Raw genomic sequence first — 17,344 nt, forward strand, 5'->3', positions numbered from 1 at the left:
CAATGCAGACGACACTAATGTTCTAATTGATCATTTTTTAAGATATCGATAGAAATAAAAATCGATCCCCACCCCTTCAAATCCAAACCGTTTAAAAACGAATAAACGATTGAAAAACGGTTTTCTCATCAGCGTTCGTCGTTCGACATGCGCTGGACGGATCGGGATGATTTTAGAATCCAACAGTTCGTCTCCTCAAGTTACATTGAGCCCCCTTAACAAGATCAAAGCAAAAATTTGCGCGAAACCTTGCAGATAATTTCTTTTAGAGCGCCAATATGATTTCCCAGGACCCTCTTGAAATCCGAAAGGGAATAATTGTTATATAAGAACGACGGCGAAGTCTCATCGTCCTGCATATGTCTATATAAATGTAACTCAGTACAAAAGGATCGGCATATATTTTTTCTGCTGTGAATCCAATCGGCTCAAATTCAGAGGAAGAGCTATACAAGTATACATAGTTCGATTATACGGCTAATGCTGTTGCAGCTGACGACAAGCCAGATATATACCTCTCGAGCGCGTGATCTTGTTACATATTGAAAAAGGCTGGAAATACTTTTTTCCTCCAAGGATTCAAAAGAACTGTACTATCTACATCTTTGCGAAAAAGAAAAAAAAAACCTAGAAGTCAAAAACTCTCGTCTTTTATTTTATTAAGTGGGTCGGGACAGCAGGAGTCGAGTTGATATGATTTGCGCATGATTATTATGAGATTCGATCCCAATGTTCTTGTAATGAAAAATATTCGCTCATTTTTTTGGGAGGCCGGAGGTAAGATTTGCGTGGGTTTGCTGTGAACGGTGCGGGAGGGCGAAAGATGAGTAACACCATCCCCAACTGTTTATTCCTCCTCCCAAAAGAAGAGATAAACAGCAGAGAGGATGGAGGAATGTTATATTCTCGCACACATCCACACACACACTTGACGCAAGAACGTGTTTTCCTGTTTTGTCTCTGCTGTGCCGTCAGGTGAACTTGATCTCGCCTCGCGATCTTGACGCAATCACTCCACCCACTCCCGGGCGCCACACCCTTGCCGGCACACACACAAGCCCACTCATTCATGTAATACCTAGAAAAGCAAGGTTATATAGCGGAGTTAAATTTTAACAGCAGTCCAGCTTGTGTCAAATGGGAAACCCATATTGCATCCTGGCGACTATATTTAGCGCAGTCTGTTATGTTTTCATTATTAATAGCCGGCACTCCCTTTTCTTTTTAGATTTTCTTTTTTTATCCAGTTAGGTAATCGAGTCGACAGCCGCCGGTCTGCGCTAGGTTGCCGAGTTGTAACACTATTTTAGGTTTGATTCAGTTTTCTCGCGAATTCTATTCAATCAATCTTGATTCGAATCTGTAATTTTAATTTTAAATTGGCGCGGAATTCAAATGCAGAGGAAGAGAGATAGAGCGGCTGACGATTCCCCTATAGACGGACAAAGTGCGGCAAAAAGGCAGATTGCATTACATCGCCATTGACGTCAGAGAGCTACACAAGGACGGCCGGCGGCAGCAGCTATATTAGGGCAGCCGATGATTTGCGTGCTGAACAAATAATGACACGGGTGTTGTACTATCGACTTGACAGCCGTGTCGCTAGGCTACATGATATGCACCATGGGGGATGGACAATGGAGCCGCCAACTTCTTCAGTCGACAGTTGCTAAAGTAATTAAGGAAGGCTTATTACATTGGAGCAACAACTTCGACATCAGCCTCGAATGCAACAACAAGTAAGAGGACGCAAGATGCGATAGAGTGTTGCGCATATTATCTGTCGTCCCCCCCCCTCTTCCCACCTGTATACGGTATATGCGAGTGAGCAAATGTGTGGGAAGCTCCAAATGGTCCCCGAGGTAGTACAGCCTCTAATCCCGTAGTGTAATCCGTAATGCGCGTACCATTTTCACGAATCAATAATTATCAAGATCGCATTTGAAAAAATAATACAATCGCTTTCGAGATCTTCTGAGTTATTATACATACCATTACCCAGCAACATCATCGCTAATTTTAATTATGAATGTTGCGTGTTTTTTTTAGTGGGGGCTCGAGCTCCTGATCTTCTCGTCAGCCAATGATCGAGGAGCTGCTGGTAGCCAGAACTCTTTAATATATACAGTCGGCGTGTAGGAGACTAGGAGGACATACGTATAGTCGCGTATCATAAAAGGAACAAAGTCTGAGCCGAAAGGGCAATCCTGTTATAAAAGCAAAAGGCAATTCTTGCGCGTTTGAATTTGTCGCCATTCTATATCCGTGACAGCTTTTTGATTCTCAACCCGCTAGTTCTTACGACGACGGCGAGTTATTAAAAACAAACATTTAAAAAAATAATTATTATAATAATTATAATAATAAATTTCGTCTGAAAACATGCCGACTACTATGTCAGGTATATATTCACACAATAGAAACACGCGTCTGTAGGAGAGATTGGAAACGGACTAGAGAAGTTACAAGTACAGCGCCTATAGTATATACTGCATATACGTACCTACATCAGGGTTTCTGCAAATGCGATTCTGTATACTCTCCGGAGAGAGAGAGCCAGAGCAGCAGAACGCGTGATATTACGTATTCATGGGAAACAGTGATCCTGACCCTGCTGCCAGCCGGCCAGTTTCTCATGGGAATGGCGACGCTCTAGGCCTATATACATAATGATCGGCAGCCTCCATTAGCAATACAACACTTTCTGTTTGGTGCACTTGACGATGTACTGTATGTGGACGGCGTGTAATATATAGGCTATATCGACTTTTATTTTCGTATATCATTTCGCCAACTTACATCACGGAAGCTTGCGATTCATGCGCTATACACACAGTTATACACACAGTTCGGCAGTACATAATAAGGCATTAGATCTCCATCAATTTGGCTCTGATTTATATATGCATCGGTATAGTATATCTCTTTTGCTCCCTTATACACGCGGATCAGTCATCATCGTCGCCCGGTTGGCTTCCCCTTCATTAGTGCCAGGTAGACGGTCATCCGCGTGAAGATGATTATTATATGTACCATGGCACCGAGAGTTCCGTCTCTCTCTCTCTCTCTCTCTTGTAAGAGGAAACCCTGGTCACCTGATATAGGTTAGGTTATCTTTTGAGCGATCGATATTACATCATGAGCTTTACCACCACAATGATCAGGTACCTCGTACATGTACGCGAGGACACCCAAAATCAGACGAGAACTGTTGCTGTATTACATATAGACCGTCCAGCTGTCTGCGCTGTATTACATCCAGACAAGACCATTGGATCAGTTGTGTGTACGGTTTTACCCATGACCCAATCCAGTTTGGCGTTTTCGTTTCATCTCAACTGCTGTACAGCACACGCCACTATATGTATAGTACGACGAGTGCTATATAACTGTATTTACGTGGCACATATCGAAGGTCGAAGCGAGCGACAAATCAATCTAGATCTGTTGATGGCACTCGAGGTTCTTCGCATAGTAACTTGTTTTCATATTTCAAATGTTTGCCGAGTGCGCACGTAATACACGACGAGAGACTGTTGGGTCAACTCCAGGGACGTTGATCAATGTTTGGAGAGATGGGAGAGAATAAAAAGAGAACCCCGCAGCCGGTCTGCCTGCTGCTTCGACTGCTCTGACATCGTATATTCAAACTGACATTTGCACGAACGGTGAGCAACACATTTCCGCGTCATGTAGCCCTTAAAAAAAATAAAAATAAATAAAACTGCTCGTCAGCCTATGTTGTTTAGCAGCCGCCATAAAGTAGGACTAGGTGATAGACACTTTTGAGCAGACTTCTCTATATATGGGCCGGTCGATAAGTTGAGCTATTCCTTCATTTTCGGTTGGGAATAAGAAAGACGGGCGCAGCACTTGGCTCACAAATTCAAACTGTTTCTTGATGCAGAACTTGTGAATATTCCGCGCCGTGTACGGCCGCTACACCCGGTTTTTTGCATTTCTCATTATCCTCCTTTGCCAGTGTGTGCGTCAATAAATTACACGAACTGCAACTGTTGAATATTTATTTTCTTAAAAAAAGAAAAAAAAAAGGTAAAAAGCTCCAGCTCTCTTGAATTAGGTATACAAGGAAAAAGCGATTTCTCCCGTTGAACTAAGGCAAAAGAGAACAGCACGGGCCTTTCGCCGCAATGTCACGCTCTATACATATTCGACGATGTTAGCCGCATATACTCTGCAGCATTAGCTCACCGTCGTATACTATCTACTGCTGCTGCACTCACGGCAGCACGAAGAACAAGCACATGATAGCCATGCTGAATATTGGCATGGAAGGAAAATTCCACAGCTTTGAAGATCCAGCATCAAATCCGATAACTTTACCAAAAATTCGCGAGTATCGTTGTCTCAACTTAGTCTATACCAGCAGGCGGGCTGTTCAACTGTTCCATAGATTTTGGCTATCGAATTATTTTTTCCTCTTCCAAGAAATGGCTGTGAAGCGGTGCCCGTGTGTATATACCTTGTCTCGGTAGACATATTTATTTCCACATTCTAGTCTTCCCAGCGAAATCTGAAGAATAATAAGAAATATTTATCGACCCGCTTATTTTCTCTCTAGTATATTTTTTTCCTTTTCTTTTTCGCAGCTCCGCGCAGTTGATCCTGCGTCACGTGGAAATCCGTCGGCAATCGAAGTGAACGACAATGAAGACGACGACCAAGACGGAGTGCGCAGCCCGTTATTTCGTCAAAGTTCGTCAGCCATCAGCAGTTGCTGGAATATCGCTGCATATCTGTTTCAGTGCGAACAACCCGCCGCCATCCCTATATCCTATACAGCATATATAGACACTTTGGCTGGGAAAACATAAGTTGCAAGGGTTATACAACAGATTTCGACGAGCGCTGTCTGTATATAGAGTTCACCGAAAAGTTGATGGCATGTCTGAAATACACGTGCGGTTGTGCTGTCGTTCAAGCAACTCATTATTCATCTCTCTCTCTGCCTCCTATATATACCGTCCTTGGTTCACGACCACGCACATATCCACGCACTGCTTTCTTTTAGTACAGCGAAGTCGAAATTGTTTTACGAGCGCGGATTGTAACGCGGGTAGTCACGCAGCGGAATTATCGTCTCGTATAGTAGTAATAGTACTCACGACAACGCTGCTGGTGCAGCATGTACGACTAATAAGACTAACAGCAATTTACATGATTGCCTCTGACTGCTGCTGCCAATTCATGCAAATGATTCATCATTTCCCCGAGCGAGCGGCAGGGAAAAGAAGAGAGAGAGAAACACGATCGACTCAATAAATGACCACCAGTTATAAATAAGAGACGAGGAGATTTTCGGCTTCACATAATAATAGGTCTCAAAAAAAAAAAGAGAATCAAATCAGAAAAGAAGCGAGCTCCGTGTATTGCCATTGCCTGTTGTAAATATATAATACGCCGGAGAGCCCAAGTCGCGTGATTGATGGTGATGAGACAGCCAGAAGAAGGGAGCGAGCGCACAGCTCTTTTGCTTCTGATTTCGTCCCTCCCATTGTTTTCGCTTGCCTGTCCCATATTTTTGGTTTGCTGCTGCCGCTCTTTCTCTTTCTCTTTTTTTCTTTTTTTCTTTGGTTTTTTATCTGGACTTGATTCTTTTCTGGCTGCACGCGCAAACGACGGAGCGGACGGTCGTTTAACACGCGCCCGCGACGTCGCCGACGCAAACTCGCCAGTCTCATCGGCGACGGCGGCGGCGGGAACCCCAGCAGCAGCACAGAAAACCTGACAAGACGAGTAGACAGCGGCACGATACGGACCGAAGAGATTGTCTCTATATGGAGAACGGGCGCATCAAGCCCGTAATTCAGTCCCGGCAAGCCAAGTGTAAAGATGGAGTATAGGGGCGAATCAAAAGAAAATAAAGAAAACGGCTGAAGAAAAAGCAAAATCCCATTTCTTTAGATTTGCCTTATTCCATCCTTCTCATCATCCGTGCTCTTGTTGTTCTTGTATAGTCAGCCCAGCCCAGCATAGCATTCTGTGCTGCCTTTTGACTTGTTTGTTCTCACTCACACGCTCGACACATCATCTAATACGAAATAATACGTGTGTCGCCTATACTTATCTCTCAGCTCCTTTGGCTCTCTCAACAGATGAGCTTAGATTCATTCTCTTTTCTTTGGCTGCTGGATACATTTTTCTTTTGAAGGCTTCGCTTTTTTCCTCACAGCAGCCAATGCGCGCTCTTGTGTGCTGTCTTCTCCGTCTCTCAATACGGTCGCGGGGAGATAGTGGTGACGGCAGCGGCGGCTAAGCTTTTCTCGTATCGCGGTAGCAGCGGTCGGCTGGAGACGAGTGGAGACGGCGACACCGGCGTCAAATAGAAGACGGGAAAATGATGAACAAGGAGGCGCATCAGACATCAATCGAGTTGCGTGCTGCCAACTCCTCGACGAACATATTATATAAGGATAAAAAATATATAGAAGACCACGGCCGCCGATTGCATTAATAAATCTAGAGAAGAGAGAATATGTCGAATAATCTTGATTTCAACGTCTTCGTCGTCGTCGTCCTGCTGAAAGATTGCAGACAACTCAGAAAAGAATCGCGCGGGACTATACTCCTCTTCTTCTTCTTCTTTCTTTTTTTTTTCCCCGCAGCGATTCGTCACGTTTCTTTCGCGAGGACGAGTATTACTGTCTAGCGTTTATTCATATCATACGTGTGTATGGTTTTCCGTCATTATATTTGTCGACATTTTTTGGTGACGCCTTATCTCGTCCGGATAATCTGCAGACGTCTTCAAGCTTGCATTCCAGCAATGCTAGAGTCGTTGAATTGTCAAAAAACATAGAAATGGCGGATGAGGAAAAAAGGAAAAGTCTTGTATAGGCCAAGCAAAAATTCGGGTGTCCTATATACCGTACGTGGATCGTGTTTTATCACGTCGCTGCCAATGCCCTGAATTAAGGCGACATGTCTATGTATTTTCTGCCTGGCAATCAAATAAACTCCTTTTATGTATACGTTGAGACCCTATTATTCAAAAGCCATCCTTCTTCTATACTTACTATATTCAGATATGTGTGTCTCTTCTTTCTTCAGCAATGTATGTAGTCGCGGGTTGCCATATATTTCATTGCGGAAAATATACAAGGACTTCATCATCTAGCGATACATAGTAGTAGGGCTAGCTATAGTACGCTTTCCCTTTTTTTCGAAACTCTGGGAAATAATGGCATATTATGCATTTATGCTGCCTGCTATTACTTTTCTTTTCTCTCTTATATCCTCGTTATTGGTCTATATATAAACAAAGCGCGTCAAGAGACCTCTCAAAGCTCTTGTGGTTGAACGGACCATATCCACCAGGCTGATAAACGCTGCCGCTTCTCTTTCTGCCTAGTCTTTAAATGTATAGACACACTTGTCTCGTGCGGTAGGATATATACGTATACACATCACATAATCTAACCGCAGCCATATAGCAGCAGCAGCAGCAGCAGCTCTGATGATGGGCTCCCGATCTCTTCTTCGTATAAATAAGGGCGAATAACTGCATCACTGCGGCGGGGCAAGCATATCCGTAACCGCAACCAACAAACTTTTGGGAAAAGCAATCGACGCCATCATTAAACTGCAGCGAGGGATTATGAATGTAGCGTTGGGGCTCGGTGTAAATTCGTTTGTTAGATATGAGAGGCTTTCACAATGACGGGGTATATATATTGTCGTTTATCATCAAAGTCTTGATTAAACTATATAGAGTCGTTGTTCTCTGTTGCGCTCGTCCACCCAAAGTTCCAGCATTCTTCTCTCTCCTCTCCAGCACATCGTTCGAGACTTGAGAGTTATATGTTGAGATCCCAAAGAGAATATGCTGGGCCGTCTGTATACATAGCTTATATACGTGTTCATGGGTGGCTGTTGAAAAAACCGGCTGGAGTCTTTGCATCTAAAATTAACAGCAGCCAATTAGGAAGTATCTTTTATAAATGAGGAAAGAGAAGGGGGAGTGCAGCAGGTAAAAATATAGAGATTAGAGAATGACATCACCACTAAACCACCAAGCGGCTGCTGTGTGTATATTAGATTCGATAGAGATATAGTGGTGCTGTATTATAGTGTATAGGTGAAAGTGAGACGAAGGTATATAAACAACACACAAACAAAGCTAGCGGGATATATAGGAAAAAGACGGGGAGAGATTATTATCGATCGCCAGGCATCATGTCCGAAATAGGGGGATAGGGACATAGGGGATGTTGATTAGTCTGATTTATCCCATAGTATATACGGTCCCATACATAACGATCTTCACGTGCCATATGCGGTACGGCAGTATATATAGTAGTCACCGCATCTAATACAAGTTGGTCGTCATTAATTGGGATGCCATCCAGGGGAAGTATATTGAGGCTCTTGTCTATTAATGTGTATCTTATACATTATAGTTAAGCGCTTAACAGCTCAACCTCTGGACCATGTATAATCTATTAGCAAACGCATTTCAAATGGCAAGGAACTTTATATGCTGATATCGATCTTATTTATTCCGGGCATCAAACGTTTAAAATATTTAGAGTGTCAGATATCGGCCTTGTTGTTTTCCTGTTTCTATGCCTGTACAGAACGAACATGAATAAATCCCGATAAATCCGAAAAAAAGAAGATTTCCTTTCATGTCACTTACACTTTTTCACGTTTAAAAACGTTAATAATAAAACTGAATATCAAGGCAATCTCCAGACGAGGTCGCTCGCCTTGTGCTGAGTCAATAGAAGCATATCTTTCAACATTCATTCCATGTCAAATTCGTTCTACTCTAGAAGCTCCTTCTCCTATGAACTTGTCATTTCATGATGCCATTCAAGATTTCAACATGTTTGAGATGATGATGGCGATGACCGGTTATAATAATCTCCAGGAACCGTTGCCGGGCGACCGGGTAACGACTTCCAAGCCACTAATTGCACAGCACGTCTTATATTTTGTCTTTTGATTTGCTGGGTCGTAAACTCAGTTACAGTCTACTATGATGCCAGTGCGTTGGATTTTTCTTATTTTTTGGCTTGGCGCAAAGGGATTCTTCGGAATTTCGTAGATTCACGAAAACTATTTCAAGATTGGAGGAATGCAGCACGAGCGCCCAACAGTCTATTCAATGTTATGAAATCCGCCAATCGATATAAAGTCGTGCAGCAGTTTAGTTAATTCGTCGGATTGTCGAGTCGGAGGAGACCCAATTAAAATTAACGATGCATTTCCCGAGGTTTAAGTGAATACAAAAAAAAAAAAAAAAAAATCCTGAATCAAAGCCAAAAGCTCTTCAAAGTTCGACTTTCTAGAAAACCCGCCATTAACTTAAAAGGAGAGCTTCAATCCATTATTATGCCAATGATCCCAGCATCTATAATTCTATACACACCGGCGTGATGGTAGTGTATATGTAGGCTATTTCATCAATTCTATTGCACCTGAAGGCATCGCGCTGCTGATCAACTGTATGGGATATTCTATTAGCCAATAAAACAGTCGAGTGTGTAAAAATATAGCGGGGAAAACGAGCAGGGAATCTAAACAAACAAGTTTAGAATATATCTCAGCATTATTTACTAGTATACTCGCTGCTGCTGCTGCTGCTGCTCTTCCGTTGGATGATTAAAGAGATCCAAACTTAAATGATCGACTGTTCTTCACATCCACAAGTTCTTACCCCTCTCATTTATGCATGCTCTCCCTCATGTTGCGGCGCGCGCTACCTAATGGAGATTTCTTGTTTGTTTCAAATGCTGATGGCTGCTGAGAAAGAATGCCAGCACCACCCATATCCTTCCTTCGGCTATCCGTGAGACTCTCTGGCCGAGTCTGTCGGTCTACAAAGAAGACAGGCACGTATGCACGTCTGATGGCGCGGCAAGTTATATAGCTATCCCAGCAGCGACTCGAATTAGCTTGAGATAGGTCAGGCCGGAAGAGCACGTGGATTGACGAACATCAGGTGCTATTAGATTTGGCTCGCTGTGGAAATTCCATTTCCGGTCAGCAGGGAGGGGGCTGGCATCTTATATTGATCCTGATGCCCCCGCAGTTGACGACGACTTGACTACCGTACCAATTTTGATATAGGTTAGGCATAGGTTCTTACTTCTCCTTTCATTTGATTTGCACCGCCAGCCATCACGTCAAGTTGCTAGGATACGCTGGGATATCTCCCCCCGGGAGTCGGTCGGTGCGGCGGCCGCCCTTGATGATGAAGAACCAAGAACAAAGAAGAGGGAAAACAAGAGGATGATGTTCAAACAGGAGCAGGAAGCTTGACGTAGAATAACAGATCATCAGCAGCAGATCGACTCGTGTGTGTGCAACGTGCATGTAAATAGTATTATCGCGTCTGGCGTGCTATGCTGCTGCGCATTCCTCGCCCTCGCTTCCGTACGGCTGGGGCCTTGTTTGCATGTGTATTGGTCGGAGTCTATCTAATTCTTGTTTGCGTGCTGTCGTTATATTTATGGGAAGCGGGGAGGAAGAGCTAGCTAGAGAAAGTGGGCGTTTGGACGGATGCGTTCGTGTCAACATTCCGATGACGCAAACCGTATTGAATCATGTGTTTTATATGATGTGTACCGTTAAATTGCGGTGGTGGAAATAATCGATAGATTGTCACAATACAATTGAGAAGAAGAAACTTCAGCCTTTGCAAATTTTAACACTCTCTATTTCCGTCTCGTGTGTGCTGCTGTGTAGTGTGTGTGTGTGTGTAGTGCGTGCTGCTGCTGTTATAATCTAATGTTGTATAAAAGAATCGATAGATCGGCGGGCGATATGGCTCTCGGCCGAATGTCTACGACGCAGACACATGCAAGCCATCCGCGGAGCCGATTCGTCATTTGACGTGTGCGGACAACATCATGACGACTATACGCGGCACGCAACCGGCTGCTGCTGCAGTCGTCGTACACACACTGTGTGTGTGTCTTATCTATGTGCTCCCACTCTCACTCTGGCTGCTGCTCGCTCACTCACTGTCTTTCCCGTCTCACACTGTCGTGACTTTTTCTTTTTTTTCTTTTTTACTTCTTTCTTTTTTTCCAACTTATTCGAACTGAATGGTCGCTGATGACCCAGGACATTTTTTTTTTTTCGGGGGGGGAGGGCGTCATGAGGAGCGATGGAAGGCGAGCGGCAAAAGGAGCCGAGAAGAAAAGACGGGAGGGAGCATATCAAAAAGGGGGGAAGGAAGTATTCAATTTGGCTATAGCGCTATCAATGAAAGCGGTCGTCTAAAATAGCGTTATATATAGGCTAAGACTATATGTATATCCCTTGGAGCCGAAGGAAAATAGATATAGATAGCATATACAGTACGGTTACATAGATAGTATAGCATTGCCTTCGAGGAACTTATTCGAATTCCCATTGAAATCAGGAGCTGCTGCTTCGGCTTTCTGTTGTCGTATATAGCCCGGATTAGAGACAGAACGTGCTGGCTGCCGTCGGTGTAATCGGTCTAGCGAGGATTGTCGCTTGCTGCGCAGCTTTATTTAACTCTTGTTTCAATTTCAGACAATTTTTGAGGAGGTGATGAGACACCGTCTGGTCTCTAACTGGAAATGGGATCAGAAATTGAGCTGTGGAGAGACAATAAGATGTTGACACCAGAAAGAAACCCCTGAGACAACTCTCGGGCTGATGCCCTAATATAATAAGTCAAGAAAATTGGGAAAATTGGCATAGCTTACTAGTAAAGTTATTCCAAAATCCGTGCAGTCTACACCCGTGTATGGTTTCTTCCCCGTCACAACAACACGCACTGGCGTGAACAATATAACACGACGACCGCAATCGTCTCTCTACGCCCGACCGTAGTACATAGTCTAGACAAATTAACGCGGAGAATAATAGCTGGGAAGAAATCGTTAAACTACTACTATATGGCGACAGGTCGTATACGTATTATTTGTATGATTGCACATTCAGTGTTTGTCCCCACTCGCGCCACGCTATACAAGCGCAGTATCTGTTTCAACAATTGCTCGGTACAGGTGTCGAGAGTACGTGCTTTATTCAAAAAGTGAAATTGCAACCTTCGCACGGCGCACTATAGACTCGACGCTAAGTGTCAGAACAACTGTATTTTTAGACTATACATATATATTATGCGACGCTATCGGTTCGTCCGGGTTCGTCTAAAACATCGATGATCGTCAAAGTCGACTCGGTCGATATGGCGTTCGAGTATTTCCAACAGGCGAAGCGAAAAGCGCTCGACAGGCGACACACATAACAATCTAAATCGTCAATTCCAATTTAGAGTATAGAGTTATTTTGGGGTTGGTTTTTGTATAGAATAAAAAAGATGATGGTGACAACAGCAGCATTTTCCGGTGTGTAAATGTCAGGTTTGATGGGCACAGACCAGTGCCCACTGCCTAGCAGCTTATGAACACTGGGCAATTGTGGCTTTATCCATGCATGCATGCTGGTCTGGACAAACATCCCCGCCATGTGTAATGTTGTACAGACTGTGTACAAAACACGGACCCGTATCACTTTGGCGGAGACGAATGGCACCGCTGAGACATGAACAAGAACAGAGGTCAAATAAAATTTAAAAAATGTATTTGTTTCTACAAAAATAAAACAAGCGGAAGAGAGAAATTTCAAAAAAAGAAAAAGGCAAAACTGCATGTAACAATTTCTCATGTCGTATACGGATGATGGCATGCCGATTCGTTCACGGGCAGCTCTCTGATTTCAAGTCTAAACAAAATCAACTTATTAGACCAAGTGAAATCATCCATAGACGAGCTTGGCTGTTGATGTTGATGTAGACGGTTGAAGAGTGTATTTTACTCTTATATATGGGCTCTGCCGGCAGAGCCTGCACCCGATGAATCGGATCAAAGTTTTTGAAAAAAAAGGGAGGATGATGAAGAGGACCGTATGTTTGGGTCGCAAACTTTGCCGTATATGTATAGCTTATATATACGGCTGTATTACGCATTATAGGGCAGCCCATATAAATAGAAAGTCTTTTGATCTCCCGATGAAAAAGGTTCTCTCGACTGTATCCTACTATACATCCTATACTATATATATTTAGACGACGTCTCGTTTCAACGACGCTATCGATCACGCCCGTGTCTTATTCCCACACACCACCCTCACCTCACCCTCGAGATCAAACGCCTCTCTCACTGATTTCCATGACTATGTGTCGTCGGAGGGAAGGAAAAAAAAGATCGAGCTGAAAAATAGATGAGGACGCAAACATTTGCCTTTTATTTTTCGGATGAAAAGAGGATGTCCGTTAAAAAGGATGCTGGGCGCGGCGTGGAATAAAATTCACAAAAAAGGGGGAAAGGAATAAAACCTCGTTACGATTGCTTTTCCGGTCTAACCCTTATTTAAATACATTAAGGAATCTGGGTCTCCAGATTAGAAATGGCCGCCGCTATTTTTACGCAAAAGGAATTAGAGCAGCAGTGCTGCGCGCGCTTGGACATGCATTTGAACTGGCTCGGTGATCTATACGGCCAGTTAATAATACCGCAGGGCAAAAAAAAAGGGAAGGAAACGATTTGAAAAAAATCAAAATTTCCGGTTCGAAAAAAACAAAATTGAGAGCAGACGGGAAAACGTTAAAAAATGGATAGGTTCGAAGGCAAGGCATGCAGCGTCATCATCCAGATTAAGCGAGAAATTTCGTTACGATAAACAAAAGGGGGGCAGAAGAACCAGCCGGTTCGGGAATCGGGATTGAATGTTATTGTTGTCCCTATTTTTCCCTTGATTTGTCCCGCCACCATGCGCTACTACGCTGTATCCCGACACGAGCCGGCAAAGGGACCCAACACAACAGCAGCCCAAAAGTCTATAACGCAATACGTCTACTCATCAGTCCTTATTCAGTTTGGTGCTGGCAAGAAATCAGACGTTATATGAAAGAAAACGTGAGTGGGTGAACAAAGATATAGGGGACGATGCTGCTGCGCTATACTCCTCCCATGTATGTGTGTGTGTGTGTAGGCCTATACACACGTGCACGCGCCAACTGTCAGACGACATGGGTGCCGTTGTTGCGACGTCAGTGCCGGTTTGTAATATATCTATAACCGTTAATATCCGCAGAGCAAGTGAAACGTTCAAACGCGCCGCATGTCGCCCGCAACCAGCCATCCAGCAGCGGGATGATGAACATCTTGATTTCTCGGATATATACAATATATCATTTATTGATTCGTTTCGTCGATGCAGCCAATATACATCACGCCCTGACGTCTTTTTTTTATTATTTTTCTTTCTCTCTCTCTCTGTGCACAGTTGATTTGATTTTTCTTTCTTTTCTTATGATGTCCTCTCGAGCACGAACTTGCTTTTTTCTCTCCTTATTTTCTTTCACTTCCCTGCCGTTCGATTCATCATCTTCTTCCTGAGATATACAAATAAGATATTCAATCGAAATTAGATGCGACCAGATTGTCGTGATAATTATATTCACCGGCACGTACTGCCTCGTTTCCCTGTGCGTTGAAAGAAAAAGGATCAACCGTCTATCGAAAGAAAGCAACAACAACAACAACAAAATAATAATATGTAAAAAGGGCGTCGCCGGTAAACACGTTTCAATAAGATTTGCATTTATTACGGAGCAATGAGCATCTGATTACGAACACCACACTGGTTGATGTTTACCACCAATATTTAGACAGTCGAGGAGCAGGAGGGAGATATCGAAAAATGTCTTCACAAGATTCTTTCATTTGATTCAACATTTCACGCTAGAGGAAAATGTGTGTCGCATTTCTTTTCTTTTTTTTTTAATCAAATCAAATGGCATTTGACATATTGATCTCGGTTTTCCTGGAATCAAAAGAATATCTCGCACCGAAATTATGACGCTACACGGTGCTGGAGCGATCGGCATTTCCTATGATATCCTTCAGCAAGGCTTGTCGAAAGAAATACACAAAAGGTTACACGGTCCTGCTTATATAGGTATAATAATAATCTTTAATTAAACTATGAAGAGTTGACGACGAAATCATTTCGATTGGAGAGAAAAAAAGGAAAAAAACAATAGTTGAAACCACTATAGTAGATTATTATTACGACGAATTTGAATCTTGTTAGAGATATAAGCACGTAGGCTCTTATTACAGAATGGCAATATGCGCATCAGTAATTCCGTGTTCAGTCTTATGTAAGCCCAGCAGTGTGTCTATAGGTACTTGGTGCTGCAGACGTTTGGGCGTAATTAAGTCATGCATGGCGCATCCGGGGACTGCCCTGCGCTCTAATCCGTTTTCTCACTTTGCTACGGGATGCAGAAACACATTCATCTGTGCGTGCGTGTGTGTGTGAGGATCTCGGGAGAGAAATTTTCACAGGGCGAACGAGCTAGCCCACAGCCCAGCCCGATCCCCGGCCCTGTCGAAGTTGGGATTCAGTTTCACTTCTCAGAATATCGGTCCCGTGCTCTACTTTAGGCTTGTTAAAGGAAAGAAACGACAGAATTGACACGTATAGGGAGAGTCGAAGAAAGGGACTGAAGAGCAGATAGCAACCAACCAGACAAGTCGACGTAGATTATTCATGTCGTCCGCCGTGCCCCCTGGCTCTCGCTCTCTATCTAACCAAATGTATAGGCTAATATCCCAGCAACAGCAGCAGACGAGCCTATACAGCAGCCGTCCAATGCGTATAATTGCGTAGTATTCTACATTATATGTAAGCCCAGTAGGTCGGCTGGGCCCATCACGCACGAAATGTCGATTGGTACAAGCCTGCTCTGCTAGTCGGAGATTCACCATCTCATTCCACGTGAAAATCCCTCCTCAGATAATTTCCAGCGATGCGCTTTCTTCAAATGCCAAACGATCGATCGTCGTGTTAAATAATCTGGATTTTTCTGCAGCGTCACCCCAATTTGCAGACACAAAAAGAAAACAAAGAAAGTACCCAAACAAATGTCTAAACCGATAGTCGATGACCTCTTCCCTATCGTCGAATAGGCAAAAGTCGTTTCAAAAGGTTTGACATATCTATTTTTCGACAGAATCGATAGATATACTACCGTACATTTTTTTCCCCCCAAACGTAACAGCGATACATAATTATTGATCTCAACCTTCTTTTTTTCACGCCACCCAATCTATAAAGAAACTATTTCAAACTTAAAAAAAAAAAATTGAAAATCCCGTACATAAACAACTCCGCTTGAAAGTTTCCGGAACGAGCTGTCGCGGTAGTTGTCACCTCTTTAATCATCGGCTGGCATCGAAATCACACAAAAGATGAGTCGCAGAAATCGTGCGAGTTGTTCTTCTATTTGCGCAAAAGCGCACGAGTCACTTTTGAAGATACTGTACGACGGAGGATATCTTCTAACGGGTTTGATAGTATAACTGACGGTGTCTTTGAAAAATATATCTCTCGACTTTTTTTTTTTTTTTCCCCTTTTCTTCTCCCGTATAAATGCAGTAGTAACTTGATTTGTTATTTATAAACAGCGAACGAAAGAAAGTATCGAGCGCTGCCCGAGATCTTTTCTGGGCCCCCGGCCCCTCCTCAATTGCTGAGGAGCATGTCTGCATCTTCCATTATTTGTCATCATTCAACATATTTATTTGATCTATTTTTATTTTGAAGGTTTGATTCTTTTCTCTTACACATTATATAAATCTCCGTGGGCGTCAATTTCGGTCGAAGACTAAAAGACAATGTTATAAACAGTGTTCCGCCATTTGTTATTTCCTTCTGAAAACCTCGCAATTTATTCAGACCCATTTGTCAATAAAATTTTCAAGTTTGTTTCCCCCCTCTTTTATTTTTTTATGTTCTAGACCCTCCCTTTTCAACCGTCACGAAAATTGCTAACCCCACCCCTAAAGTGAAAAAAGAAAAAGAAAAAAAAAACGGGACGGGACGGTATTTTTATTATTTGTTGATCCCGGCGCCTGGAAATTCGTCGAATCGCATTAATCGTACGATTTCCGTCCTCAGGTTATAATCCGTTGCTACTACATACTTTGACCATCCAACTGAAGAATGGATTGACGCCATACATGTATATTCTTTGCGACTAGAGTCAAAGTCACGCCACAGTGGCCACATTTGTCAAGCCATGGAAAAGAACACGGGGAGGCGGTGAACGTCGGCACGGTTCGATTCACTCACGACGGTGACGGCACATATAATAATAAATAGTCCACACACTACATCAGATGTTGCCGAGCTGATCTGCCAATCACGCACCTGATACGGATGTCAGACAATATCACGTGCGCACTACGACTTTTTCTAATGCGCCCGGTCGCCGCCTTTGTTGTTCGTCTTCCCGTACGATTATTACGCAAGAAATCAAGAAGAATCG

This window comes from Daphnia pulicaria, chromosome 8 (genome assembly GCF_021234035.1).
Source record: "Daphnia pulicaria isolate SC F1-1A chromosome 8, SC_F0-13Bv2, whole genome shotgun sequence".
Classification (NCBI taxonomy): Eukaryota; Metazoa; Arthropoda; class Branchiopoda; order Diplostraca; family Daphniidae; genus Daphnia; species Daphnia pulicaria.